Here is a 17,514-nt window from a genome sequence, read left to right on the forward strand (position 1 = left end):
GATGCTACGGGTAGGTTGGACTGTGGATGGGTGGTATGACTGCGCTGAGTACAAGGTGGTCTGGGCAGTCTAGATCTAAGTCTAATATTCCTATGTTGTGGTGTACAAGGGAGGTTAGGTGTAGGTTTAGTTGCAAAGTGCTTGAGCCATAGAGCTGGGTCGTGAGGTAGGGATTTGATGCAGAGTCTGAGCAGTGGAGCATGGTGGAATGACGAGTGAGTTGAGGGTTGTGGTGTAATTTAAGGAAGCTGGCAGGGAAGCTACCTGCAGTAAGGGGTAGAGAACCCAAGATGACTATGTGTGTGAGGTAGAGGCAAGCCGTGTGCATCGACTGCATGTCGTGGCTTGTTAGTTCTTGAGAAGCTTGAGGTGTGGTGCCAGGTGAAAGGGTTACAGTTAATGTGGCAATGTCTGTGTACTTATACACTGTTGGCAACAAGGCAGTGGTGGCAGCAACTCTGTTCGCAGTAATTCAGTTAGGCTACAGTCAGCAGTTCTACCAAATCATTTGGGCACAGTGCAAATGGGGAATCTAGATTCACAATAATGCAGTTAGGCTACAATCACCAATTCTACCAGATCATTTGAGCGCAGTACAGAGATGCATCTAGATTTACAATGGTGCAGTTAGGCTATGATCAGCAGTCCTAAGGATTAAATGGGCTCAGTGCAAAAGGGCATCTAGAATTAAAATAATGCAGTTAGGCTACAAGCACTGACTAGGATCATGTGGTCACGTTAGTGGTCAGGGATATGTCTCAATGAGCAGATTAAGCTTTTAGCTAGAATGAATTGTAGTACAATAAAAGCGTGTATCGAATGCTCTAATGCACATCACAGAAATTGCTGCATGCTTTAGTGCACATCACAATCGGCCAATTCGACTTGGCTGAATAAGCCTAGGAACACAGTATACACAAGTATGCAAAATATACTAGTGCAACTCGTAGTGGGTAGATTTGACTTGGCTGAAATGCCTAGAGGCACAGTATACAGGTGAGCAAGATATACTAATGCAAATCCTAGTGGGTAGATACGGCTTTAGCTAAGTAAACCTGAAAGCACCAAATGCCGAGGTGTAGAATCACAACAGGCAGTGTTTATCTTTACTTGCGTAAGCTAAGATATCGGAAGGAGGTGCAGAGAAGGAAGGCAAAGTGCTCGAGGCAAGTTTGGCTTCGGACGAGTAGTCACAGTGTACATAAAGCTCTCGAGTGAATCACGTTAGACATGGGTATACCTTTAGCTAATGGGGCGTGTGACAATATTTACGGGTGCATCAATAGCTCTAAGGCAGGTTACAGGCAGCATCAACAAAAGCGTAGGCAGCAATGGACTGTTTGTATACAAATCGAGAGGCGACAAGTGCAATGTCGGCGCATGCAGTAAGAGACAAGCAGAGGTGAGTCAGTGGCGAGCTGGGGTAGGCTGGTATGATACCCACATTCAGTAGATAAAAGGCAATGGTGGTATAGTGGTTGGGCATGTAACATGAGATCACAATTAGCAGTGCCAGTCAAGCAATGTTTGTGCTGGCCTCGTCGTAATATACGGGAGCCAGTTTGAGAGTCAGTAGCCACTATAGATAGGGTGTCAATTGCATACGGTAAAGGTGCAGGGTTTTCTGTGACAGTACCTTTGAAGTTGGTGCAGCCGAGAAGTGCAGTCCTCTGCTTAGAGATGCAGCATTTCTGGCAGGCGGCAGGGATTCGGCTGGGACAGGCTCAGGGACAGGGCAGCCTTGTTAGGCAGCCTTAGTAGGCGGGCCGGCATTCACCTGGCGGCGAATGTGATTGACTAAAGTAGATGCAGAGAGCCAATCACTGGAAGAGCAGCCTACGGAAGGCTGTAATTACACACACGAAGTTACGGGCGGCCATCATGGAAAGGGAAGTGCCTCGTGTAGGCTGATGGGGTCAGGATGCCAAAAGCAGTTTTCACAGGCATCGGATGAATATTTTGTAAAACGCTGTCCTCATGCAGCGTGAAGCGAATTCTGGAGGGCAATGCACATTTCAAATCTGCTCAGGACAAAAAGTGTCCATGAAGGTGCGGTGGCCTTAGTATAGTGGGAATGCATCCCTGGCCTTACCTGATGAGTAGCACTGCTCCAGCAGTGATGAGAGGCCCAGTGCCTCCGAAGTCCAGGAGAGGGGAATGGGTTCTGTTACTGAAACATGTGGCCTTTGCTGTGGCAGCTGCCCCTGGATACCCACAGCTTCCATGGCTAATGCCACCTGTACGCAATCCACATACACCACAGGAGGTGTTCTACAATGAGTCACACATCAGAACCAGAATCTGCATTGAGTGGACATTTAGCCTACTTAAGGGGCGTTTATGGTGTCTCCACATGACGGAGGGGCCATAATGTACAGGTCAGAGAAGGTTGGGAAAATCTTTACAGTCTGTGCCATGCTGCACACCAGGTGCATCAGGTGACATATCTGACGCCCCTGCTGCCAATGATTTGTTGCCATGCACTTGATGAGATGAAGGCAGGGACGGCCATCTGCTATGTCAAGAACTCATAGACAATGTATTTTAGACACATTTCTTTGAACCAATGTCACTCATTTGAACATAGCCATATATTAAATAGTTCACGCTCACTTAAAAAGCATTGTCCTCTCATGTGTTAGAGTTTACATGTGATTTATTTAGTAATGTGCACAACACCCATGTCCTCCCACCTACATCAATACCCAACACCCATTACCTCCCCCTAACTCAATACCCAACACCCATACCCTTCCACCTCCTTTGTGCCCAATAGTTTGTTATTTTATTTTTATTGTATTGGATATTTCTAAGGTGCCTATACAACAAATGGTATGTCAAGGCACCACAAGACAAAAACGGGAGGGGGGACAAGGGAGAAAGATAACAATACTGGTCCTACTAGCGCTTGTGAAATTCGGGTTCTGCAAGTGCAGTAATAAGAAGTGCAAAGGAGAGGGGGGGAAGTGCCAGTCTGAGTGAAATGCAAAGTGCTAGGGTGGGAGGGGAAGTGTAGGGTAAAGAGGTGAGAGTGCACTTGAAAAGGAGGCGTGGGTAGGTTGGAGGTCTAAAGGGACTAGGAGAGTGCTAAGGGGAGGCCAGAAGGACAGGTGCCAGGGTCTGCATGAGGTGCAGGGGAGAGGATCAACATTCTAAGTGCAAGGAGTGGGGTTGGGCTGGGCAGGGTGGGGTGGTGCCCTGTATAACTCAGAGGGAACCAGGCAGCCAGTCACTGCGGCAGATTGGGGTGTTAGCAGGGGAGGGGGAGTGGGAAGGGGGAAGAGAAAAGGAGGGTCTTGAGGTGCTTCTGGAACTTAAGGAGATCTGGCTCAAGCCTGATAGTTGCAGGGATAGAATTCCAGAGGGAGACTCCTGCGTAGGAGAGCGATCTACACCCCACTCTCTGCTTAGCAATGCATCTGATCAGCAGAGAGTTGGAGCTAGAAGACTGGAGGGCTCTATCAGGGAAGTATTTAGGGAGAGCGAGTTGGAGGTAATGGGCTCCCAGGTCCCAGAAAGCCTTGCAGATGATGCGTAGGGTCTTGAACATGATCCCAGCAGCAACGGAGAGCTAGTGAAGAGATTTTAGGGCTAGAGAGATGTTGTCCCTGGGTTTGAGGCCAAAGATAAGTCTTGGAGTCCTATTCTGGATTATAAAGGAAGATTGATGAAAGTGCTTTTGCAGTAGTCCTGGCTAGAGAGTTCCAGAGCTCTGGAGACATTGAGTTTCTGGGGGAAGGAGAAGAAAGGGAGAATGCCTCTGAGAAGGTGCAGCTGATAGTGGGCTTCTTGGCAAGGTCCTCGATGTAAGGAGAGGAGGAGAGAGAGGAGTCAAAGATGACACCAAGGTTTATTCCCTCACAAGAGGGTGAGGGGAGGGGACCCATAGAGGGCAGCCAGAGGGTAGGGGGGAAGGAGGGAGCAGGGGTCCCAATGGGAAGGATCTCAGTCTTACTGCCATTAAAGCAGAGTTCATTTGCAGCACATCATGTCTGAATAGCAGTCAGGGATGAGAGAGGAGGAAGAGGAGGCAGTAGACGGAAGCTTGAAGGTGAGCTGTGTGTTGTCTGTATACCACTGGAAGTGGAGAGAGAAGGAGGATATCAGGTGGGCCAGAAGGGCAAGGCAGATGTTGAAGCCACTGTAAAGGATAGAGCCGTGAGGGATGCCACAAGCAGAGAGTGTAATATGGGAGAGAAAAGGGCCCAGTTGAACCTAGGAAGGTCAGTCAGAGAGCAATGAGGCCAACCAGTCAAGAGCCAGTACCGTGATGCCAAGGGTGTCATGGAGATAATTTTGTCATGGTGGCATGATTGATCGTGTGAAAGGCAGAGGAAAGATCCAGAAGGAAAACAATGAATGGCGAGTTGGAATCGAGATTTGAGAGCAAGACTTCACAGGTGCTCAGTAGAGCTTTTTATGAAGCCAGACTGGTGGTCCTGAATACAGCCAACACATTCAGTGTGTTGGATCAGTTGGGAGATGATCAGCTTCTCCAGGAGTTTGCTCAAGAAGGGGGTAATTGAGACAGGGTGGTATTTAGCTGGGCAGGAGGGGTCGGAAGAGGGCTTTTTGAGGAGAGGATGCACAAGGGAGTGATTTAGGGGTAGCGGGAAGAAGCCAGTGGCAAAGGAGTGATTACAGAAATTGACCAAGGCTGGCACATGGGAGGCAATGTTGTCCTTGATAGTTCTGGAGGAGCAGGGGAGCCCCTGATTGGAGGAAACTGTTTTAGAGAGAGGACTTGTCTAAAGACCTCATTTGGTGCTATGGACGAGAAAGAGGAGAGTAGGCGGGAAGGGGGGGGCTTCAAGGGAGTCCTGAGACCTTTGGAGGGAGGAGGGAGAGGAGTAGAGGAGAGTGGGGCCAGGATGTCCTGAGTATTGGTTAAGAATTGGGACGCCAATGACGTACATAGGGTCCGGGATGGCAGAGAAGAAGTGGAGACTGCAGTAGGTTTGCAGAGTTCCCTGCAGATTTTAAACACCGCATTCATGTTGTTAGTGGCACAAGAGATGAAGGCTTGGAAATGGGCCCTCTTCTTTGAGCGGATGGAGAATCTGTATTGCCTTTGGAGCAGGGGGCAGGCCAGTCTGTCAGAAGATATGCCTGATGCCCACCACTTCTGCTCAGCAATTTTGCACTTGCGTTTCAGAGAGGCTAGGTCAGACTGTTACCATGTGTTGCGCTTGGAGGCAGGCTTCAAGTGGATCCTCATAACAGGGGAAGATTAGCAAGGGCAGAGACAGTGTGGGAGTACATGGCAGGGTTGGGAGGGTGAATGAAAGTGGCGGCAAAAGCAGCAACTGACACTCACTTCATCGGTTGAATGATGGAGAAGGAGACTGGCAACGCAGGCAGAGGCTTAGCAGGGGAACCTAAGAGATCCAGATGAGAGGACAGGAGAGCATGGTCAGACCAGGAGATGTGTAGTGAAAGGGTTGGACATGGGGATGTCTGCTGAGATGAGAGCATCCAACGGTATGCCCGGCTGAGTTCCTCAGACTGGAGGGATGAATGGTGAGGGAAAGAAAGAGAGGCTGCAGAAGAGTACAGGGGCTGAGTCAATAGAGTCAAGGTCAATATTGAAGTCTCTGAGGAGGAGATTATTGGAGGTGGAGGCAAGCAGTGAAGAGGTGATGCCAGAGCACTCAGAGAGGAAGAGGGAGACCAGATCAGGGATCCTGTCGATGGTGGCAAGAGTCAATGAGGGGCTTGGAGAGACACCAAGCCTGCAGACAAGTCATTTGAAGGAAGAGTAGATCCATCTGAGTGGGAATAATAGTAGCAGGGACCCATTCATGTAAGATCGAGGCCACTCATCCACCAGGCCTGGGCTTAGAGAGGATATTGTAGCCCTCAGGGAGGAGTGTGTCAAAAGCAGCGATAAAGCTGGCAGTTAACCATGTCTCAGTGAGAATGAGAACATCAAGGTCAAAGTCTTCAAGAAGGATACAGATGTCAGAGGAGTGTTTAACAGCAGAGTGGGAGCTGATGGTAGCTAGGTCATGCTGGTTACCACCTTTGAAGGTCTTCTGAGGAGTGTTACAGGGATGTGATATGCCTGTCTGTTCTGGAGAAGGGGCAAGAGGGGTGGCAGAAGATTGAATAGCAAGAGAAGGGAGGAAGTCGATGAGAGATGGAAGACGCCTATCAAGAAGGAGGAGGTTGGGCTGAGAGCCCTGGGCCATGACATTATGATAAACGTCAATGATTCACCTAGAGGATGAGAAGCATACCAAGAGTACTTCCCATCTGGTGCCACCATTAATGGGCAACAAAGAGAAAGGGGAGAGGACAGAGACCAAGTGGGGATTCCATAGGTCCAGAGAGGAAGCAACAAAGAGGATGTCTGTGACAGTCAGCCTTTAAGAAGCATTAACATAGGTGTCAGTGATGGGTAGGCCTGGGTTGGAGACTAGGAGATGTTTCTTGAACTTTTTCCTTCAAGACTTCAAAAGAGGGGTAGGATAGGTGAGTAGCAGTTAAATAGGGGAAATGGAGATAGCGCACCATGGAGGGAGAGGGCACAGAGATGGAAGGGGGGAGAGAGAGACAGAGGCAGAGAAACTGCACAAAGCACAATGACCTCACCAGGCGGCCTAGCAGTAAGACAGGTGCACCACATCACATAGGTTGCTGAAAGGGGTTGTTGGGCTGCTCAAGCAGAGGAGGCCACTCAGGTGGAATGAAACCTTCTCTGGATTACAAGGAAAAGTGACCTTAAATCAACAGTCACAAGGCACATCTGGTGATTACATTGATGGAACTTCATGTGAATTGCATTGCTATGGCAACATGGAGTTCAAAAGGCTGCAATACCTGGAACTGTGGTGAGCTGCTGAGTGGGCATATAGAGATAAATAGAACTGAGGTGATACTATGAGGGAATCCAATGCCAAGTGATACAGGTGACCAGTCAGATTGCGATGTGAATAAGACCAGCATTCCAATGTGAGCATCACTACCAGCAAGAACAGACGAGCAAGCCCGAAGTGCAGCAATAAAGGATATACAGGCACAGCTGCCAGGTGACCACCTGCAAAACAGTGCTGACCCAGCCCCTGAGTCATGGATGGGGTTCTAGCTCTGATTGCAGAAGTAGCTCCTCATCACAAGACCACAAGGCCCATAGATCTTCGTGAACGACCTGGTGTGCGCTCCACTCCCTTAGTTTGGCACCCTGGGACGTTACAGAATGCGGACCCTGTATGTAGTGACCCACTTCACTTCCGTTGGCAGAATAATCTCCCCCTCGCACTTCAATTCACAGTCAGGTGTTATCAATTCAAACTATGTGTTCCTTGGCAAGGCATTTTACATCACTCAGGTTTATTATACAAGATCCTAGAAGGGAATCAAGGGAGGTATAGGCGCTACTCAGCCTCACTCCTGAGATAAACTAACTAGTATGTGAAGGCAAGTCCCTGAACACTCACACCAGAGAGAATACAACTTGCATGAGAAGAAAGGCCCAAGTCGATCTTGTAAGGATAATACGTTGTAATCTCACACGCAGGTGACAGCAACAGCAAAGAACTCTGCTGCTAAGAACGTTCTGCCAAAAAGTAGTACAAGCAGAGTCTTATAAAGAAAAACATCATCATACATCATGCAATACATATAGAAAAATCCTGCATGATTTGTTACTGTGTGCCTATACATGATCTGCCTACGGCATAAGAGATGCCAGGCGATTGGTTCCAACCCTTCCATCGTGGGAGTGCTGCACTGATCAACTTCTTCTCATGTCAAGGGTCAAAGAAGACATTAATTATACTCCTAACATACCACTACTTTATCACTTATACTGTGCACCTGGCAGGCCTCAAGATGTGCACAAGGGAAGTTCTCGGGCACTCTAAACTTCACACACACATTTCACTCACTCCCTTCCGCGCCACCTGGCTCCAAGGTCTCCACCCTCATTTTGAACTATAATTTATCCCTCCCAGCACCTCGCAATACAAATCACATGATTGTCACTTCAACAATGTGCCAGTCTGTCCTTTTTGACCATTTCAGGAATTGTTACTTTGGGGTTGGTGGTCAAAGGGCACCTGGTGTCATGGAATTCAGGGTTCTTAAGTTTCAGTCAGTTATATGGCCTGTAACTCGTGGTCGCCTGGGGATGGACCAGGCTATACTTTGGCCAGTGTAAGATAACGTGTTCACCAGGCACCAGTCTTTGATCACGACCTTGTAAGGCACATTCCTCTTGAATATCTTTGCAATACTATTAGAACAATTAATAGACGTTGTGACAATTGAGGGTGTGGGTTGTTCTCATGGGAGCTTGGGGATGGCTGGAGTTTTCCCTCGTTTCACAATTTGGGCTTAGTGCATACAATGCCGCATTTGCCACATAGGCCCTCCCTTATACCTATTGTTACAAATGTCAATGCAAAATAGCAAGATGCTGCTTGTGCCCCTCACTATTCTATGTGGGTTGATTACATTTGATTATATTGATGTGGGGTCCTTTTGTACTGGGAGGTGGTGCTCTCTCCATCTCCCCTCACCCTGGCTGATCATAGTGCTTCAAATGCATCTCACCAAACTCTAAAGCACCTATCGGGGTGCGGGTACTGCCCCTTCCATATGGCATATGGCAAAGGATGGTGAATGACTGTGCAACCTATCAGCCAGAGCCTCAGGAGTATGAATCGGCAGTCTCACCGTGGTCTGGTGAGGCCCTTGTTCACTTCCATTGATGAACGTCCATTCTAGGTGCAACATCCTCTCGGAACTCACCCTGCTACCTCCACCAGTAAGCGGACCGCAGCACACACGTTCATCCAGTCCAGGCTCCGTTCCCCGCTGACCTTCATCTTCCCGTCCGTAGAATCATGGGTAGATCAGCATATTTTATGGAAGAGCAGCCATGCCATTTCACACTCGTTTTTTATGGCTCTTCCTGTCTGGCCTGTGAACCATTACCGGAATATTTTGCACATTCAGGTATTGCCAGTGTGATCTTTTTGTACTTTTGCAGTGTATTAGACATTCCAAGATGGCTACTGGGTTATCACCACAGTCCGCTTTCTAGTCCTATGCAGATCTCGAAGCCTATAGCCGAGCCACTAAGATCAATTCCTTTAGTAAGTGTGACTTGCGTCAAGTAAGTGTTTGTGGCAACAAAATCGTCTGCAGGGACCCTGCTACTGAATGTCAAATCGGAATAAGTGTCTTTTCTGTGCCCTCTTGGGCATGGCAGCCTGTACAGGCTGTGAGCAGGCCACATTCGTTTGGTAGTGGCAAAAAAGTCTGCCAGACAGTGAGCCCTCTGTCATGGTGACAGAGATGGAAGCTTCTGACTCCTGGCCTCGGATGCGCAGGAGAGTCAGTAGAATGGTGCTCTGCACATTATCTGCAAATGTAGAGATGGCCTCAGTTAGCTCCATGACTGCCTGGTACACATCAGTTTTGGCAGCAGTTTCCACTGACAGATGCCTGCAACGCTGGTCCATGGACCTGGCAATCCTGCAAGATGAGCTCTGCACAGAATCACAGATTGCCTGCAGATGTTGTACTTGCTGTTCCGATAGTTTTCAATGCACAGCTGGCGTTGTTCTGTGGTCTTCAGCCTCCTCCAGATGGCATCCAGTGAATGCTGTGGCACATGCTCAGGACTAAGTACAGGGTTTGGATTGAAGCAAAGTGACCAGAACCACCTGAATCTACTGGTTCACTGCCGTCATCATCACTCCCTGTGTCAGTGTCATGATGCTGACAGCATGCGATCAATGATTCGGGTGAGGGGAGTCATTGGGCAGATGGGTGGGAGCTTGTGTCACTTTATGGGTGGCAGTGGGGGCATGTGGCTCCTCAAGTGTCTCCACTTGAGGGCTGGGTGTGGAGTGGCCTCTGCAGCTGGGGGCATGCAGCGCACTGGTAGTGTACCAGCAGTGGCATGTCCAATGGTGATGGAGGGCTCCGTTGTCACACTTCAATGTTCGTAGTGTGTCTACTTTCTGCAGCTGACATGCTGCTGCTGCTGCTTTTGGCTGTTGCCTCACTCCTGGTTGTCTTTATGCTCTTTACGTGGCTGTGGGGCCCTGGGGTGTATGTAGAGGAGCTTGGGACAGTGGATAAGCCCTGGCATTTTGTTGGGCCAGCATTGACTCCCTGAGTAGACTGTGAACCTGTTGGGTGGTGAATGATATGCAGTCATTCATCATGCATTCTTGAACATGGTATAGCAAGACACTCATGCACTATTACGAATGCTGATCCTAGACACATGTATTTTCATGGTGGTTTAACGTACTGCAGGGTGTATTTAACATTTTTGCCAGATAATGCATATGTGGCACACACACCTTATAAGATGTGAGGGCTGTATCTCAGGTGACATAATGTTAGGAGATAGGTGTCATCTGTGTATTGGGTAGTGGGTGGCCACGACACATGGCCAGAATAGGTCACTGCTCCTGCAAAGTGGTACTAGGGTCAGTTTATGGTCCGCATATCATATGCATGGCCACATTGACAGATGACTTGCACAATGGCTTAAATGAATTGGGACAGGGATTAGCGTTTGTGTTTCCTGGGTGGGTTGATTGCCTTTTGGGTGTCTCGGTGATGGATATGGGTAGAGGGCATTCACTTTGGCACTTGGCCATAGCATGCCCTCATGGGTGCATCACATTATTGCCTGGGGTTGCATGCACATTTACACAATGGTGATTATCTATTAGCACAGTGTCCCATCTTCCCTTGTTGCTGCAGTGCCATTGGCCACATTCCCAATTGGTTGGGCATTCACCTGTACATCATCGCCTCCTATGTTGGGCGACACATGAATGGAATAGAGATTTTTGCAGTGCATTGTCATGGCAGACTTCACATTCATACTTACCAGCCTCAGGTTGACTGCTTGCTCTGACTTGGGCTCCTCCTATGCTCACAGATCTTCCCAAGTGGAGGATTCTGCTGGCTTTTTCCTCCCATGGCCTGGGCGCAAGTGGCCCTACAGTTTTGCCTCCTGTGACAGATGTCTCCAGCCAGTAGTTTGACAGGACAATATATACAAAAAAATCTCATTTGCATATTCTTTTCGAATGAAATATCAGTAAATACAATTCCTCAGTAAGTTACAAAATGTTTGTTTATTAGTCCTTCAAAGTCTGTTCAAGGACAAACATTAAGTGCATAGATATAGAGCAGAAATGACCACCAACATCAGAATACCATAGGTTAGATTATAATTATAATAATTTAACATTTATATAGCGCTGCAAACCCTCAGGCATCTGAGCACTGATTATTACCCACAGTGTGTGGTCCTCATTTATCGACCTCGGAAGGATGAAAGGATGAGTTAGACCCTGCCAGAATTCGAACCTGCATCAGCAGGCTCTGCACAGATGCTCGCTGTGCTATCGGACTGGCTATTAACATGCCTACATCTCTAAACTCATATTTTTCATTCACATTCACATGCATAACTTAGACCAGTCGAAGCACTGGTCCACACACATCACCAACCAAAGGAAAGCAAAGATAAACCGAATCAGAGTAGCATCCAAATCAGAGTTTTTATAGAAACGGTAGAAAACCTAATTGTAAACACAATCATACACAAAGCCTGCAGTTGACTAACAGGGTATAATTCTTAGTACGGTTCTTCATATAGTACAATCTATTGCCAAGCAACTTTTAAACATGCCAATACGACCCAACAAAGCTGCCACAGTTTTGCTGACAGTTAATGCTGAATCTCCTTTCGTGTACATTACTCGGTTGAAAATTTCAGCTGAGCTGGCTCAATCTACTAGGGTGGGCCCAGCCTTCTTCAGGGCCAAAGTAGCTGCTACAGTGGTGGGTGTAATCAGAAATGCAGCCAAACAGAGCTAACCCTTGGCAACTCTTCAAATAGTTCACACTAGGGGTGGTTGTCAGGCAGAGATGTTTCCCAAAGGAATGTGGCTGCCACACTACTAATTTAGTGAGAAAAAGCGAAAGATTGGGAATAGTTGTCATTGCACCAACTTTTGTAGTCTAATAATAAGACAATTAGTTGACAACAGCTTGAATTATTAAAGAACTGATGCTCTGTTAATTCTTTTTATTTATTCATTTTTCAAAATTGTGTTGTTTCACACTTGTATTTGCTTAGATTTTCTAGTTGGTTAGAAAAGTTCAATTGTTCATTCTCTCTAAAGAAATGTGTCCAATTAGTGTTACTTCACACTTTTTATTAGATCAGTACTAATGTGGATTCACTCAGTTCATGTATTTAATCTCTCGACACAGAAAAGGTAACAATTCCTATCAATTCTGACGTGAGCAGAGATTATTCATTCCAGAATAGTTGTGCAGTAAGCTTCCAATCATAATTAATTTTTTCAAAAAAGCTGGTAAACTAGGTCCAGTGGGCTGAAAAGGCCATGATAAGCCTGGTGGGCCTGTTGCTTTCCTGTAAAAGGTGCCTGCACAACTATTCCTGACGACCTTCGACGAGGGTGGAGGGCAGGAGCCCCCCCCCCATCCAGCAGACCACCCGGCAGCAGCAAGTGCAGATCCGCTGCACTGCACACGGCGGCCTGGCTGACTAGGTCTTTCCCGCTCGCCTGACTTCCCCATGCCGGGCGCGACGCGGCCTGAAAGCGAGGCTGAGCCTCGATCTGGGCACCACTAAGCCCTCTGCTTCCGCCGGCAGGCGAATACGCCGGCACACACGAAGGCCTTATAAAGGCGCTATTCTGCCCCCAGGACCCCCCTTCCTGACGACCTTCGACGAGGGTGGAGGGCAGGAGCCGCCGCCCCACCATCCAGCAGACCACCCGGCAGCAGCAAGTGCAGATCCGCTGCACTGCACACGGCGGCCTGCCTGACTAGGTCTTTCCCGCTCGCCTGACTTCCCCATGCCGGGCGCGACGCGGCCTGAAAGCGAGGCTGAGCCTCGATCTGGGCACCACTAAGCCCTCTGCTTCCGCCGGCAGGCGAATACGCCGGCACACACGAAGGCCATACAAAGGCCCTGTTTTGCGCCCTGTTCGGCGCACGGGAGGCGTAGCCTGCTCCCTAATGCTGCCTGACGGACCCATATTACCATGGTAAGCCCAGGGGCTTTTTACCCTACATCTCTTAAAGGGGAACCATCAATTTAACATCTTGACTTTGGTAACCTGCAAGTTTATGCTAACTATGTCCACTGTGCCCTGTGCAATTTAGTCAATTTAGTCATTGCCATTGCCTGTGCAATTTAGTCAATTTAGTCATTGCCATTGCCTGTGCAATTTAGTCAATTTAGTCATTGCCATTGCCTGTGCAATTTAGTCAATTTAGCCACTGCCTATGCTGATCTATGCCCACTGTGCCTTGTGCAATTTAGTCAATTTAGTCATTGCCATTGCCTGTGCAATTTAGTCAATTTAGTCATTGCCATTGCCTGTGCAATTTAGTCAATTTAGTCATTGCCATTGCCTGTGCAATTTAGTCAATTTAGCCACTGCCTATGCTGATCTATGCCCACTGTGCCTTGTGCAATTTAGTCAATTTAGTCATTGCCATTGCCTGTGCAATTTAGTCATTTTAGCCACTGCCTATGCTGATCTATGCCCACTGTGCCTTGTGCAATTTAGTCAATTTAGTCATTGCCATTGCCTGTGCAATTTAGTCAATTTAGTCAATGCTATTGCCTGTGCAATTTAGTCAATTTAGTCATTGCCATTGCCTTGTGCAATTTAGTCAATTTAGCCACTGCCTATGCTGATCTATGCCCACTGTGCCTTGTGCAATTTAGTCAATTTAGCCACTGCCTATGCTGATCTATGCCCACTGTGCCTTGTGCAATTTAGTCAATTTAGCCACTGCCTATGCTGATCTATGCCCACTGTGCCTTGTGCAATTTAGTCAACTTAGCCATTGCCTATGCTGATCTATGCCCACTGTGCCTTGTGCAATTTAGTCAATTTAGCCATTGCCTATGCTGATCTATGCCCACCGTGCCCAGTGTATCCAGTTCCACATCATGAATATCACACTTTTGCAATTTAGTCAACTTAGTCATTGCCTATGCTAACTATGCCCACTGTGCCTTGTGCAACTTAGTCAACTTAGCCATTGCCTATGCTGATCTATGCCCACTGTGCCTTGTGCAATTTAGTCAATTTAGCCACTGCCTATGCTGATCTATGCCCACTGTGCCTTGTGCAATTTAGTCAACTTAGCCATTGCCTATGCTGATCTATGCCCACCGTGCCCAGTGTATCCAGCTCCACATCATGAGTATCACACTTTGCAGCCTGCTATTGTACCTATCTGCAATTATCCTCCACCATAGAGAGGACAGTAGCCCCCCTACTATGCTCACAAGACCTCTAAATTCCACCATGACCACCCTCTCTACTGACACCAGTATGGAACACCCGGATCTGAATCCCTTATCCGAGTTTCCCAGCAACCCATGTAGTCTACTCTGTCGAAACACTAGGCTCAGAGCTAGACTCTCGAAACTTTATGAGCCTCTAACTAGAACCCTACCTCCTAACAATAAAAGATCCAATACCCAGAAGCCCAACACCAACGTCCCCCGAAAAAACAGGAGACTTCCTCCCACTACCCAGACCAAAACTGTACCACCTCATCCATCAAACCACCTACTCAAAGGAGGACTAATAAATGCAAGATCACTGATAACACATGCCACAGATATCTGTGATCTGATAGTGCTCAACAATCTGGACTTCATCGCCATCACCGAATCCTGGCTGCACAACGCAGCAGGACCCCTACTCTCCCTAGCCATCCCAGAAGACTTTACGATATTCAGGCAAGATAGAACCAACACGCGCGGCGGTGGCATTGCCATCATCGCAAAGACTAGCTTAGATATGAGAACCTCACCTACAATAGCAACTGACTCATGTGAATCACTTACTATCAAACTTCCACTAGCTAGCTCCCAAACTTTGACGATCCACCTCATCTACAGACCACCTGGTCCCTTAGGGACCTTCGAGGAGGATCTCCATAATTCACTCTCCAACAACCTTAAAACCTCTTCACAACTACTTGTCCTAGGGGACTTCAATCTGGGCTTCAATGACCCTTCAGATAAAAATGCTACCATCATTGCCAATGCCCTCTCTAATTTGGGCATGACGCAAAAAACTCTTGAACCTACACATAATAAGGGAAGAATCCTTGATTGGCTAGTAGACTATAATTGCACTGCCAACATCAAAGCTATTATCCCTCAACCTTGGACAGACCACTTCTTCCTGTCATTTGAACTATCTACCTCCAGACCACCTCCACCAGCCTCCATCATGGCCCCGCCTTGCCCAACAAGAAACAAAAAGAGCATCACCAGAGACAAAGTGATCCCGGCCATTCTACCTACACTTAACGGATTAGCAGATCATCTAGACCCAGAAACACTAGTCAACGAGTACAACAAAATCATGCTAACTACCCTTGACAACATCGCACCCTTGAAACTCAGAAAAAGTAAACCCAAATCTCACCTAAATAAATGGTTTACCCCCAAACTAAAGGATTTGCGACTACTTAAGAGGAGCTGCGAAACAGCATGGAGGCTCACCCCTTCAGTAGACCATAAAATGAAACTAACAGAAATCTCCTCCCAATATAAAAAAGAAATCTATCTGGCCAAACAGAACTCCTTTAATAAGCGGATCTCCAACGCCAATTCAAGCATGAGGGAACTATTCTCCATCCTCAAAGAACTAGAGTCACCCATCCCCATCCCGGATACATGCACCAAAGACAAAACCTGGTGCTCCAACATTCAGCTAGCCTTATCCAATAAAATCTCTCTACTCCAAACGAAAATAACTAAAAAGAAAGCTTCCCTTACTCATCAGTCCAAGCCTAACAACCTCACTACAGACCCTACCCCAAAGACCCAGGACATAGCCACACGGTTCATGTTTTCCAAAACATCGATTCTCGATGTGCAGAAAGTCATCCTCTCTCTTAAGCCGTCTAACTGCCAGGGTGATTCTTGCCCTGCCCAGCTTATAAAAGACGCAGCTAGAGATCTCTCCCCGTTTATTGCCAAACTTGTCAACTCTTCTTTCACGTCCGGCACGGTACCCACCAATTTAAAACAATCCTGGGCACTACCATTGCTTAAAAAGCAAACGCTAGACCCTCTTATACCCACAAACTACCGCCCCATTACAACAGTCCCCTTCCTGCTCAAAATCTTGGATAAGATCGCCTACAATCAAATCCAAAGTTTCCTGGAACAACATAAACTCTTAGGAGAGCGCCAATCAGGATTCCGTCCACAACATGGTACAGAGACTGCCCTGATCGACCTAAAGGCACAAATAGATGAAATAAGAGATAAAGGTAAAATGGCTCTCCTCTTGTTGCTGGACCTCTCGGCGGCTTTCGACCTTGTAGACCATGGAGTACTTTGCAGCCATTTAGACTCTGCTGCACACTTTTCCAAGGAGGCCATATCTTGGATTGAATCCTTCCTCAGTGATAGGACCATGAGGGTGTTCTCCCCTTCGGCAGCGGCGGACCCAATCCCCATCCGATGTGGAGTCCCTCAGGGCTCATGCGTCTCCCCGACTCTCTACAACATATTCACTAAGCCCCTTTTTGATGATCTGGACCATCTTGGTATCACCTACACCAACTATGCAGATGATACCCAGATTCTCCTCCCACTTTCCGGGGACTACAACAAGGATTTGGCCTTGGTGAATAGGGTGTATATCATCGTCCAGGCATGGATGGCAACCCACGGTCTATGCCTGAACGATGACAAAACAGAGTTGCTCATCCTAGGGACACATTCTAACATGAAGAAACTCAGTCAGGACTATACCTCATTTGAAATTGACGGGAACATTATCAAGGTTTCCAAAGATGTTAAGACACTTGGCTTCTATCTGGATGCCACCCTCTCTTTTGATAAGCAGGTGAAGTCTTTGGCATCTGCCACCGCCTACACATGTAAGCTCATTAGAGCAGGCAAGCATTTTCTCTCCGATAACAATTGCCTTATCCTAGCAAGAGCATTAATCCTTTCGAGGATTGATTATTGTAATGCCCTCTACATCGGAGCAAACAAATCCATTACCCACCGACTTCAAATTCTTCAAAACAATGCCCTACGAGCCGCCCTTGGTGTACCCAAAAGATCACATATTTCAAACATCAGACGTCTAAACAACTGGTTATCCTCCCAAAACAAAATCCACCTCAAAGTAGCATCCCTGGTTCATAAAGCCTTGAACAATGCAGCACCAAGCTATCTCCGCAATAAACTCACAAAAAGAAATCACTCGCGCCCTGCCAGAACTGCAAATGCCAACAGCCTCATCATTCCTAGATTCAGGTTATCTAAGGCGGGGGGTAGTAGCTTCCCGGTGCAAGCAGCTCAATTATGGAACTCATTGCCTAATCCTCTACGCGAGGCACAGCCCTTCCCTAAATTCAGAATCAACTACATCAATTTGCTAAGGACTGCCAATGAATAGCCTATTGGCGCCCACTTATCCTTCACCCCACCCTAGAACATAC

The sequence above is a fragment of the Ambystoma mexicanum genome, chromosome 11 (genome assembly GCF_040938575.1).
Source record: "Ambystoma mexicanum isolate Mex_15411 chromosome 11, UKY_AmexF1_1, whole genome shotgun sequence".
Taxonomy (NCBI): domain Eukaryota; kingdom Metazoa; phylum Chordata; class Amphibia; order Caudata; family Ambystomatidae; genus Ambystoma; species Ambystoma mexicanum.